This window comes from Arachis hypogaea, chromosome 18 (assembly GCF_003086295.3).
Source record: "Arachis hypogaea cultivar Tifrunner chromosome 18, arahy.Tifrunner.gnm2.J5K5, whole genome shotgun sequence".
Taxonomy (NCBI): Eukaryota; Viridiplantae; Streptophyta; class Magnoliopsida; order Fabales; family Fabaceae; genus Arachis; species Arachis hypogaea.
This window is the reverse complement of record NC_092053.1, coordinates 109,964,772-109,976,528: the sequence shown is the minus strand read 5'-3', so window position 1 is coordinate 109,976,528 and position 11,757 is coordinate 109,964,772. Positions and strand designations below refer to the sequence as shown.

General features: G+C 35.3%; 1 long non-coding RNA gene and 1 other non-coding gene across 2 annotated transcripts; both read right to left on the bottom strand.

Moving 5' to 3' along the window:
* Window positions 1–3,962: 3,962 nt before the first annotated feature.
* Window positions 3,963–5,097, bottom strand: LOC112772766 (uncharacterized). Its single transcript, XR_003187652.3, has 3 exons — window positions 5,034–5,097; window positions 4,735–4,848; window positions 3,963–4,643 (listed from the first exon to the last, which is right to left on the bottom strand). It is a non-coding gene; the product is annotated as an uncharacterized lncRNA (long non-coding RNA).
* Window positions 5,098–9,191: 4,094 nt separating this feature from the next.
* On the bottom strand, window positions 9,192–9,299 carry LOC112774701 (small nucleolar RNA R71). The gene has a single exon (XR_003189169.1). It is a non-coding gene; the product is annotated as a small nucleolar RNA R71 (small nucleolar RNA).
* Between the last annotated feature and the right edge of the window lie 2,458 nt (window positions 9,300–11,757).

Genomic DNA, 11,757 nt, shown 5'->3' with positions numbered 1-11,757 from the left:
TATTGGAAGTTATCTTATTAGTTTGGAATTGCTCACTTCTTGCTTTAGTTATTTGAATTAGTTTCTTGCATTTCAAGATTACTTACTTATTAAGATTCCTAGTTTAATTTCTTGCTCATGACTTACAACCCTGGAATTCTAACCAATGTTGATGCACATGTTTGCCCATTCCTTGTGAGACGACCTGAGGTTTGAATACTTCGATTACTTTATTGGGGTTGAACTTGTGACAACCAATTCCTTCTAATTTTGATTCGCAGATTATTTGTTGGTTGAGGACTATACTTGCAACGCAAAAAATCTTGTGAAATTCCTTACCGACGGTATCCATACGCCTCAAATGCCTTAAAATAATTTTCTTGAAAATTAATTATTCTAACCAAGTAGCTTAAAACTAATTTTTTTTCAAATGGTGGATTGGATGAAAGTTAAAATTCTAGGTTCTTTTCTCTTTTTTCTACTTTACAAATCATCACATGCATATAGGAAAAATACCTAGATCCTCTAATTCACATTCATTCAACCATAACTAGAATTAAAAGGAGACATATATACAAACCATAACAAATAAAAAAGTGCATTAACGAAAACTAGAATAAAGTTTTAGCTGATATATATACCAACAAAAAGAGTTCAAATATCAAAATAACTAAAATAAAATTCATGAAAGATAACAAAATAAGATAAGAAGTGTTTAGAGAGAGTTTTTACAACTATACTGATCCGATCTAACCCCCCACTTAAAGTTTGCACGGTCCACTGTGCACTCTGATTAACAAGCTAAGGGGGGAAAGAAACTCTACAACTCTCCACCTCCAGTTGGTGGATGCTCAGACTCATGTGACTGGGGTACCTCCAAATCCACTTCCTGGTCGTTATCTCTGCTCGCTTCTGACCGTGACTCTGGTGTATCAAGCTCTTAAGCAATGGATCCCAGTCTTTGATCTGCCTTTTGATGTTCTTGTAGCGCCACTTTTGGTAACGCTCTTTGCGGTCCATTGTCTTGAAAAGCTTGGATCGTCTTTTTAAAAAAAGCGTATAAACTGATCATGAAAATAAAGATACTTTGAAAATAAATTTGCAATTTAAAGAGGAGACTTGACCATGAAATTAAAAATACAATTTAAAGCAATTAAATAACATAACAAATCAAATACAATTAAACTAGGCTTGACATAATGAGTATACTTCTTAGGATCATTTATCATGGCAACTTTGCTTATGTTAATGAAATAGAGTGAATTGTCTCAACAAATTAATTATCATGTGGTAATAGCAATTATTGGATCCGTTTCTTAATTAAATTAAAAAGTTTTAATCAATTAACTAACAATGTTGTAATAATTCGATTGGAGTCTTGCTAATCTAATCAATTCAATTCACTCAATTAATCAAATATACATACAATTAAAGTAAGGTTGTTCTAGTAGATTATTAACCTACATTAACACGAAAAGTTTATTACGACTTCTTGACTAAATCAACAAATTCCTAGCCAATAAACCATAATAAAATATGGGTTAGGGTTATGTCAATTTGGAACATTCACTACAAAAAATTTTGGTAAAAACGGCGGTTTTTTTTTGTATTTATGGTGGTTTGAACCGTCATTATTATCAATAATGGCGGTTTCGTGAAGTGACGTAATTCTGGGTGTCATTCTGGTTATTACGGCGGTTTTCTGAAAATCACCACAATTTTCTGGGTTAAAACGGCGGTTTTTGAATAGGTTAAAACGGCGGTTCAAACCGCCGTTATTTTCAGGGTTAAAATGGCAGTTTTTGGATAGGTTAAAATGGCAGTTTGAACCGCTATTATTACCCTGACAGAGTGACGTTTTGGCTAGTTAAAACGGCATTTTTGAACCGCCATTTTTACCCTGACGGTAGCGTTTTGGTTGGTTAAAATGACATTTTTTAACTACCGTTTTACCCTGATAGTGACATTTTTTATCGTTTAAAAAAACAACTTTTACCGTCATTTTTATCGCGTTAAATAAATAATTGTGATTAAAATTTCATAATAGCAAAAAATCATAATCCATAAATGAAATATTATACAACTCATACACAAAATATTAATATAATATATAATTTTTTATTATTGAAAATCAAAAGTGATAACTCCTATACAAAACCTTGTCTTACTAAACTTACCAAAATACAAGCATTGCAATAAACACTAATCAGTCAAATCTACCATCAAATTTCCTAAACTATGTTAATATCTAATAATGTATTTAAACCATCTAATAAGTGCTGTTTTTACTACTTAGAATATGAATATACAAGACAAGTAGCTTAGCTAAGTGATGATGAATAAGATTTGGAGGCCAAAAATTTTCTCCTTTTGTAATTAACTTTAAAACAAGCCTGCCTTAATTTCTTAGCCTCTTGTGTGAGTTTCATCCCTGGGACTTGCTCCAACATCTTTGTTTCTTGCTCCAACACTCCAACTTTATTATCCAAACTCATCTCTTACAAACCAATGATATCACAATGAGGTAGATTAGCAAGGACATCAATAGTGCCTGTAAACTGGTAGTTCTGTAGATACCTGCACAAATATAAACAAGTCAACTTGGAATATAATCAATATGATGTAAAGTATTGACACAAAGAATATTGATAATCTAGATTCTCACATGCTGGTAATGCCTAAAAGTGAGCTCAAAGTTTGCGGAAGGTCACTTGTCAATAAATTGAAGGAGAGATCCCTGCAAAAAGTTAAAAGAATTTGTTTTATCATCTTGGTCTTAAATAATCAGAAAAACTAAATATAGCCTCAGTAGTATAGAGTACCATATGATATGAAAGAGAGAGTGCAATAGTATAAATGAAATTTGATAGATGACAGTGAAAAATCTCTTAACATGCAACCGAAGCAATACCGTGAAACTTTTAGACAGCACATGAACAATAACTTGACAACCATCTAGATTACATTTCTATACAGTTCACAGGAGGAGGAAGCCTCACAATGAAGAGAGGGTAGAAAGCTTCATGAAGTTAACGTTCAATCCTTGTTGGAACTGATTGTGCAAGATTCCTATGTTCTCAAAAATAATAAAAAAAGGTTACTCCAATATATCTTACATAGAACCCGGCAGAAGAATAACCAAGTACCCTATGTGCAAGAAATATTAGCCATGGCTGTTTCTCAATGAACTCATATTGCTCTGTCCCTTTTCTCCAATTAAGTTATGTGTATACATACATCACCTGTAAATAAAATAGAAAAATATAAAAAGAACTAACTTTTAGTTAGTTAATATAAATCAATTTTAGAATTTAAAACTTAGTTAATATAAAATTACCGTTTTAATACCTCTTTCTATCCTTTAAGCTTTCAAACAATAAAACTCGTATCATTTTATCTTTCCCTATAAAAGAATCATCAAATGAAGACGCCCACACCAATATACCACTACCCTTTTTCTAGTTCCAATCGCATTCATGTTATTCAAATCATTTCAAACAAGCTCTCAATAATTGTGATTGCTAAGTTATGAGGATTGTGAGGAGGTACATATAGTCACTGCTAAATAATGTGTAACATTTAAAGGGGGGTTCAAATCTTGAAAGTCAAATAATTTCCAAGACAATTGTAGTTCACAATAATTCAACCTATGTAAAAACAGAACCATCTTCTGGAAATGGTTTTCAGCTCACATGAACATTTATTCATTGAGTAGAACAATGCTTAATCTGCATCATACTATATATACTAGATAGACAGGTGATATTGTGATTAGAACAAAGATTAAGTCAGAAGCATTGACTACAGATACAATTAGTTTTTCATAGTTCTACATGTTAATAGAATTTTGAATAAAAGGCACTTTCCAAGGCACAATTCTTGAGAACTAAATTCTTACCTCTGCAGCCCTTGAGGTGGAGGGCATAGCAGCGGGAGTCAACGGCACCTAGTTCATCTACAGACATGCTTGGCAATGCCTCGGTACTTTTTGAATTAATAGGACTTGATTCCATAAATTGCTTTCGAGTAGGTTATCGACTGCCATTACTGGCTGCCAATACTTGTCCTTTGAGATTTCTCCAATCTGTGCCCAACAAGCCCTCCTGAGGAAAATGAAAGAAAAAATGCATATCCATGTTATTTTAAGCTATGAAAACCTTAATCCATAACAATGGCCAAATTTTATCATAATAAATAAAAATACAAAATAAAATATTGGCCTTCAAGTGAGAAAATGGCGGCCCTCGAACTATGAGGTTAATGGTGGGCGGAACAAGTTTTCATGAACAAAAATTACCTCAGTCTTTTGTTTCCTTTCATGATTACAAAAGGCAAGAGTTGAATCAAAATCTTGCTGAGGAAATCTTCTGCATAAATCAGATCAAGTTACATAGGGTATTCAACTCGAGATCCCAGTTTTGAAACAAAAAGCAGGTCCTTATAAATTAAAGAAACGCGATTTAGAACTTGATTTCAGCATTGCTTCGGCATACTTACTGCTGAGGATGGTTTTGGGCATGTTGGTATCGATCACCCACATCAGTAAGTGAACCATAGTGATGTTGTCGCTGTTGGTTAAGTTAATGGTGAAGTTCCGCAACTTTCTGCTTTAACCTGGCAACATCAGCTTCAGCAAGTGCAATCTCCTCCATCTCGGCCTTTGTCTTCACATAAGTCGATTTTGTAAGATTGTGTATATAGGGAAAGAAATCAGAATGGAAAAAGAATATCAAGTTTTTCTAGAAATGAAAGAACCTTGGAATCCATGCCACGTGAACTGGAAAACTGTCCTGAAGACATACTCAATCCAACTTCCAATGCCGCTCTAAGATCCCTCTCAGCTTGCAATTGTTCTTGCAATCTTGAAACCTTAATAATAAATATCACACAGACTTTATTAATGTCAAAAAATAAGAATGATGTGGTAATGTCAATGCATGATATGATGGTTAAGGAAGATAAGAATAGAACTAGCAAACAAAATCAAAAGAAAATAAATACGAAAGAAAGAAATATCGGTATATAAGACCATATATTGAAAAATAAATGATTACATCTTGTTCAAGTGCCAATTTCTGCTCGTTCAGAGCTTGCTTCCTTCTTTCTAAGCTTGCTTGTGATGAGCGGATAATTTATACGCTTTTTGGCATTATTTTTAGTATGTTTTTAGTATGATTTAATTAATTTTCATTGTATTTTTATTAGTTTTTAAATAAAAATCACATTTCTGGACTTTACTATGAGTTTGTGTATTTTTCTGTGATTTCAGGTAATTTCTGGCTGAAATTGAGGGAGCTGACCAAAAATCTGATTCAGGCTGAAAAAGGACTACAGATGCTGTTGGATTCTGACCTCTCTAAACTCAAATTGGATTTTCTGGAGCTATAGAACTCCAAATGTCACGCTCTCAATTGCGTTGGGAAGTAGACATCCGGGGCTTTCCAGCAATATATAATAGTTCATACTTTACCCGAGTTTAGATGATGTAAACTGGCGTTCAATGCCAGTTCCATGCTGCATTCTGGAGTTAAACGCCAGAAACAGGTTGCAAAGTGGAGTTAAACGCCAGAAACAGGATACAAACTGGCGTTCAACTCCAAGAGAAGCCTCTACACGTGTAAAGCTCAATGCTCAGCCCAAGCACACACCAAGTGGGCCCCAGAAGTGGATTTCTGCATCATTTACTCAATTCTGCAAACCCTAGTAACTAGTTTAGTATAAATAGGACTTTTTACTATTATGTTTATATCTTTTGGATCATCTTTGATTAGTTTTATGCTATCTTAGACTTTTGTGAGGGCTGGCCATTCGGCCATGCCTGAACATTTATCACTTGTGTATTTTCAACGGTAGAGTTTCTACACACCATAGATTAAGGTGTGGAGCTCTGCTGTTCCTCAAAGATTAATGCAAAGTACTACTGTTTTTCTATTCAATTCAACTTATTCCGCTTCTAAGATATTCATTCGCACTTCAATATGATGGATGTGATGATCGTGACAGTCATCATCATTCTCAACTTATGAGCGCGTGCCTGACAACCACTTCCGTTCTACCTTAGATTGAATGGATATCTCTTGGATATCTAATACAGGGGACCGAGTCCGAGTTATTAGTGTCTTCGTGGTATAAGTTAGAATCCATGGACGGCCATTCTTGAGAATCCGGAAAGTCTAAACCTTGTCTGTGGTATTCCGAGTAGGATTCAGGGATTGAATGACTGTGACGAGCTTCAAACTCGCGAGTGCTGGGCGTAGTGACAGACGTAAAAGGATCAATGGATCCTATTCCAGTATGATCGAGAACCGACAGATGATTAGCCATGCAGTGACAGCGCATTGGACCATTTTCACTGAGAGGACAGGTGGCCATTGACAATGGTGATGCCTAACATACAACTTGCCATGGAAAGGATTAGGAAGGATTGGATGAAGACAGCAGGAAAGTAGAGGTTCAGAGGGACGAAAGCATCTCTATACGCTTATCTGAAATTCTCACCAATGAATTACATAAGTACCACTATCCTATTTTATATTCTATTTATCTTTTACTTATCAATTCATAAAATCAGTTGAATCCGTCTAACTGAGATTTACAAGGTGACCATAGCTTGCTTCAAGCCGACAATCTCCGTGGGATCGACCCTTACTCACTTAAGGTTTATTACTTGGACGACCCAGTGCACTTGCTGGTTAGTTGTACGAAGTTGTGAAATAGAATTAAGAACATGAACGTGCGTATTGAGTTTTTAGCGCCGTTACCAAGGAAGGAATGATCACGATTTCGCACACCAAGTTTTTGGCGCCGTTGCCGGGGATTGTTCGAGTTTGGACAACTGACGGTTCATCTTGTTGCTCAGATTAGGTAATTTTATTTTAAATTCAGGCTTTTTGTTTTTGTTCTTTTATTTTCGAAAATTTTTCAAAAAAAAAAATTTATTCTATGTTCTTCAGAATTTTTAGGAATGAATTCTAGAGTTTCAAGAAGCACGTTGAAGCCTTGCTGGCTGTAAAGCCATGTCTAATTCATTTGGAACGAGGCTTCTACTTATCAGCATATGAAGTTGGATGAAGTATCAGCTGTTGTATGTCTGATTTGTATCTGCTGAAGCTTGGCTGGCCATTGGCCATGTCTAGTGTTTTGGACCGGAGCTTTCACTGAAAGCTTGGTTGGCTGTAAAGCCATGTCTAATTCCTGGACTGGAGCTTTAGACTAATATTGCAAGATTCCTGGAATTCCTATTAAAAATTTTGAAATCCTTATTTTCCTTTTCAAATTAATTTTCGAAAAATCCAAAAAAATTAATAAAATCATAAAAACCAAAAATTTTATGTTTCTTGTTTGAGTCTAGTGTTAATTTTTAAGTTTGGTGTCAAATTGCATGTTGTTATTTTTCTTGCATTTTCGAAAATTCATGCATTGCATTCTTCATGATCTTCAAGTTGTTCTTGGTAAGTCTTCTTGTTTGATCTTTAAAATTTCTTGTTTTGTGTCTTTTCTTGTTTTTCATATGCATTTTCAATTTGTTAGTGTCTAAAAATTAAAAATCTTTAAGTTTGGTGTCTTGTATATTTTTCTTTTCTTCAAAATTTTCAAAAATAAGTTCTTGGTGTTCATCTTGACATTCAAAGTGTTCTTGGTGTTCATCTTGACATTCATAGTGTTCTTGCATGCATCATTTATTTTGATCCAAAATCTTCATGCATTGTGTCTTTTTTGTGTTTTTCTCTCTCATCATTGAAAATTCAAAAATAAAAAAAAATTATTTCCCTTATTTCACTCATAATTTTCGAAAATTTGATTTGATTTAGTCAAAAGTTTTAAAAATTTAGTTGCTTCTTACGAGTCAAATCAAATTTTCAATTTAAAAATTCTATCTTTTTCAAATCTTTTTCAAAAATTAAATCTTTTTCATTTTTCTTTTATGATTTTCGAAAATTTCAAAAATTATTTTCAAAATCTTTTTCTTATTTTTATTTCATATTTTCGAAATTAATGCTAACAATTAATGTGATTGATTCAAAAATGTTAAGTTTGTTACTTGCCTAGTAAGAAAGGTTCAATCTTTAAATTGTAAATCATATCTTTTTGTTTCTTGTTAGTCAAGTAATTAACTTTAATTTTCAAAATCAAATCTTTTTAAATTTCTTTTTCAAATCTTTTTCAAATTAAGTTTCAATCATATCTTTTTCAAAATTTATTTCAAAATCTTTTCTAACTTCTTTTCTAATTTCCTATCTTTTCAAAATTTAATTTTCAAATCTTTTTCAAACCAATCCTATCTTTTTGTTTCAATCATATCTTTTTCAAAACTACTTAACTAATTCTCTCTCTCTATTCTCGAAAATCACCTTTCTCTTTTTAAAAATTCCTTTTTAATTAATTAATTGTTTTAAATTTAATTTAATTTCAATTTTTCTTTTTAATTTTCGAATTTTAATTTTAATTTTAATTAAAAACAAAAATATTTTTCTTTTCTTTTAATTAATTTTCGAAATTCTCTCCACCTCATCTCTTTCTAATTATTTTATTTATCTACTAACACTTCTCTTTCTTAAAAATTCGAACCCCCTCCCTCTTTCTGTGTTCGAATTTCTTTTCTTCTTTTACTCACATAAAGGAATCTCTATACTGTGACATAGAGGATTCCATATTTCCTTTTCTGTTTTCTTCTTTTTCATATGAGCAGGAACAAGGATAAGAACATTCTTGTTGAGGTTGATCCTAAACCTGAAAGGACTCTGAAGAGGAAGCTAAGGGAAGCTAAAGCACAACTCTCTGGAGAAAATCTGACAGAAATTTTCGAAAAAGAAGGAGAGATGACCGAAAATAATAACAATGCAAGGAAGATGCTTGGTGACTTTACTGCACCAAATTCCAATTTACATGGAAGAAGCATCTCAATTCCTGCCATTGGAGCAAACAATTTTGAGCTGAAACCTCAATTAGTTTCTCTGATGCAACATAATTGCAAGTTTTATGGACTTCCATCTGAAGATCCTTTTCAGTTCTTAACTGAATTCTTGCAGATCTGTGATACTGTTAAGACCAATGGGGTTGATCCCGAGGTCTACAGGCTTATGCTTTTCCCGTTTGCTGTAAGAGACAGAGCTAGAATATGGTTGGACTCTCAACCTAAAGATAGCCTAAACTCTTGGGATAAGCTGGTCACGGCTTTCTTAGCCAAGTTCTTTCTTCCTTAAAAGCTTAGTAAGCTTAGAGTGGATGTTCAAACCTTCAGACAGAAAGAAGGAGAATCCTTTTATGAAGCTTGGGAGAGATACAAGGAACTGACCAAAAAGTGTCCTTCTGACATGCTTTCAGAATGGACCATCCTGGATATATTCTATGATGGTCTGTCTGAATTATCAAAGATGTCATTGGACCATTCTGCAGGTGGATCCATTCACCTAAAGAAAATGCCTGCAGAAGCTCAAGAACTCATTGACATGGTTGCTAATAACCAGTTCATGTACACTTCTGAAAGGAATCCTGTGAGTAATGGGACGCCTCAGAGGAAGGGAGTTCTTGAAATTGATACTCTGAATGCCATATTGGCTCAGAACAAAATATTGACTCAAGAAGTCAATGTGATTTCTCAGAGTTTGAATGGATTGAAGGAATCATCCAACAGTACTAAAGAGGCCTCTTCTGAAGAAGAAGCTTATGATCCTGAGAACCCTACAATAGCAGAGGTAAATTACATGGGTGAACCCTATGGAAACACCTATAATCCCTCATGGAGAAATCATCCAAATTTCTCATGGAAGGATCAACAAAAGTCTCAACAAGGCTTTAATAATGGTGGAAGAAACATGTTTAATAATAGTAAACCTTTTCCATCATCCACTCAGCAACAGACAGAGAATTCTGAGCAGAATCCATCTAGCTTGGCAAATATAGTCTTTGATCTATCTAAGGCCACTTTGAATTTCATGAATGAAACAAGATCCTCCATTAGAAATTTGGAGGCACAAGTGGGCCAGCTGAGTAAAAGAGTCACTGAAATCCCTCCTAGTACTCTCCCAAGCAATACAGAAGAGAATCCAAAGAGAGAGTGCAAGGCCATAGATTTAACCATCATGGCCGAACCTACAAGGGAGGGAGAGGACGTGAATCCCAGTGAGGAAGACCTCCTGGGACGCTCAGTAATCAATAAGGAGTTCCTCAATGAGGACCTAAAGAAATCTGAGGCTCACCTAGAGACCATAGAGATTCCCTTAAACCTTCTTCTGCCCTTCATGAGCTCTGATGAGTACTCTTCTTCTGAAGAGAATGAAGACATTACTAAAGAGCAAGTTGCCACATACATTGGTGCAATCATGAAGCTGAATGCCAAATTATTTGGTAATGAGACTTGGGAAGATGAACCTCCCTTGCTCACCAATGAATTGAATGCATTGGATAGGCAGAAATTACCTCAAAAGAAATAGGATCCTGGTAAATTCCTAATTCCCTGTAACATAGGCACCATGAACTTTGAGAAAGCTCTGTGTGACCTTGGGTCAGGAATAAACTTAATTCCACTCTCTGTAATGGAAAAACTTGGGATCTTTGAGGTGCAAGCTGCTAGAATCTCATTAGAGATGGCAGACAACTCATGAAAACAAGCTTATGGACTAGTAGAGGACGTGTTAATAAAGGTTGAAGGCCTTTACATCCCTGCTGATTTTATAATCCTAGACACTGGGAAGGATGAGGATGAATCCATCATCCTTGGAAGACCCTTCCTAACCACAGCAAGAGCTGTGATTGATGCGGACAGAGGAGAATTGATCCTTCAACTGAATGAGGACAACCTTGTGTTTAAAACTCAAGGATCTCCTTCTGTAACCATGGAGAGGAAGCATGAAAAGCTTCTCTCATTGCAGAGTCAATCAAAGCCCCCACATTCAAACTCTAAGTTTGGTGTTGGGAAGCCACAACCAAACTCTAAGTTTGGTGTTGAACCCTCATATTCAAACTCTAAGTTTAGTGTTGGGAGGTTCTAACCTTGCTCTGATTATCTATGAGGCTCCATGAAAGCTCACTGTCAAGCTATTGACATTAAAGAAGCGCTTGTTGGGAGGCAACCCAATGTTATTTAATCATACCTATTTTATTTTCTTTTTGTTATTTCGTGTTTTATTAGGTTGATGATCATGTGGAGTCACAAAAACTACTGAAAAATCAAAAACAAAATGAAAAAAATAGCATTAAAAATAGCACACCCTGGAGGAGAGCAGTCTGGCATTTAAACGCCAGAAACAAGCATCTGTCTGGCGTTTAACGCCAGAAACAGGCACCAAGCTGGCGTTTAACGCCAGAAACAAGCATCTACTTGATGTTAAACGCCAGAAACAAGCTACATTTGGGCGTTTAACGCCAGAAACAAGTAGCAGTCTGGCGTTAAACGCCAGGATTGCACAGCAAGGGCGTTTTACACGCCTAATTGGGGCAGGGATGTTAAGTCCTTGACCCCACTTGATCTGTGGACCCCACAGGATCCCCTCAGGATCTGTGGACCCCACAAGATCTCCACCTACCTTCTTCTCTCCTCTTCACACCTTTTCATAACCCTCTTCCCCAAATACCCTTCACCAATCACCTCCAATTCCCCTCCAAAACCATCATACACCCATCTACACCCACCCACTAAAATTCAAACCATCACTCCTCCCTTTTTACACATCATAACCACCTTAAACCCCCAGTGGCCGAACCATTCACACACCTCCATCTCCTCTATTTTCTTCTTCTTCTACTACTTCCTTTCTTCCTTTGCTTGGGAACGAGCAA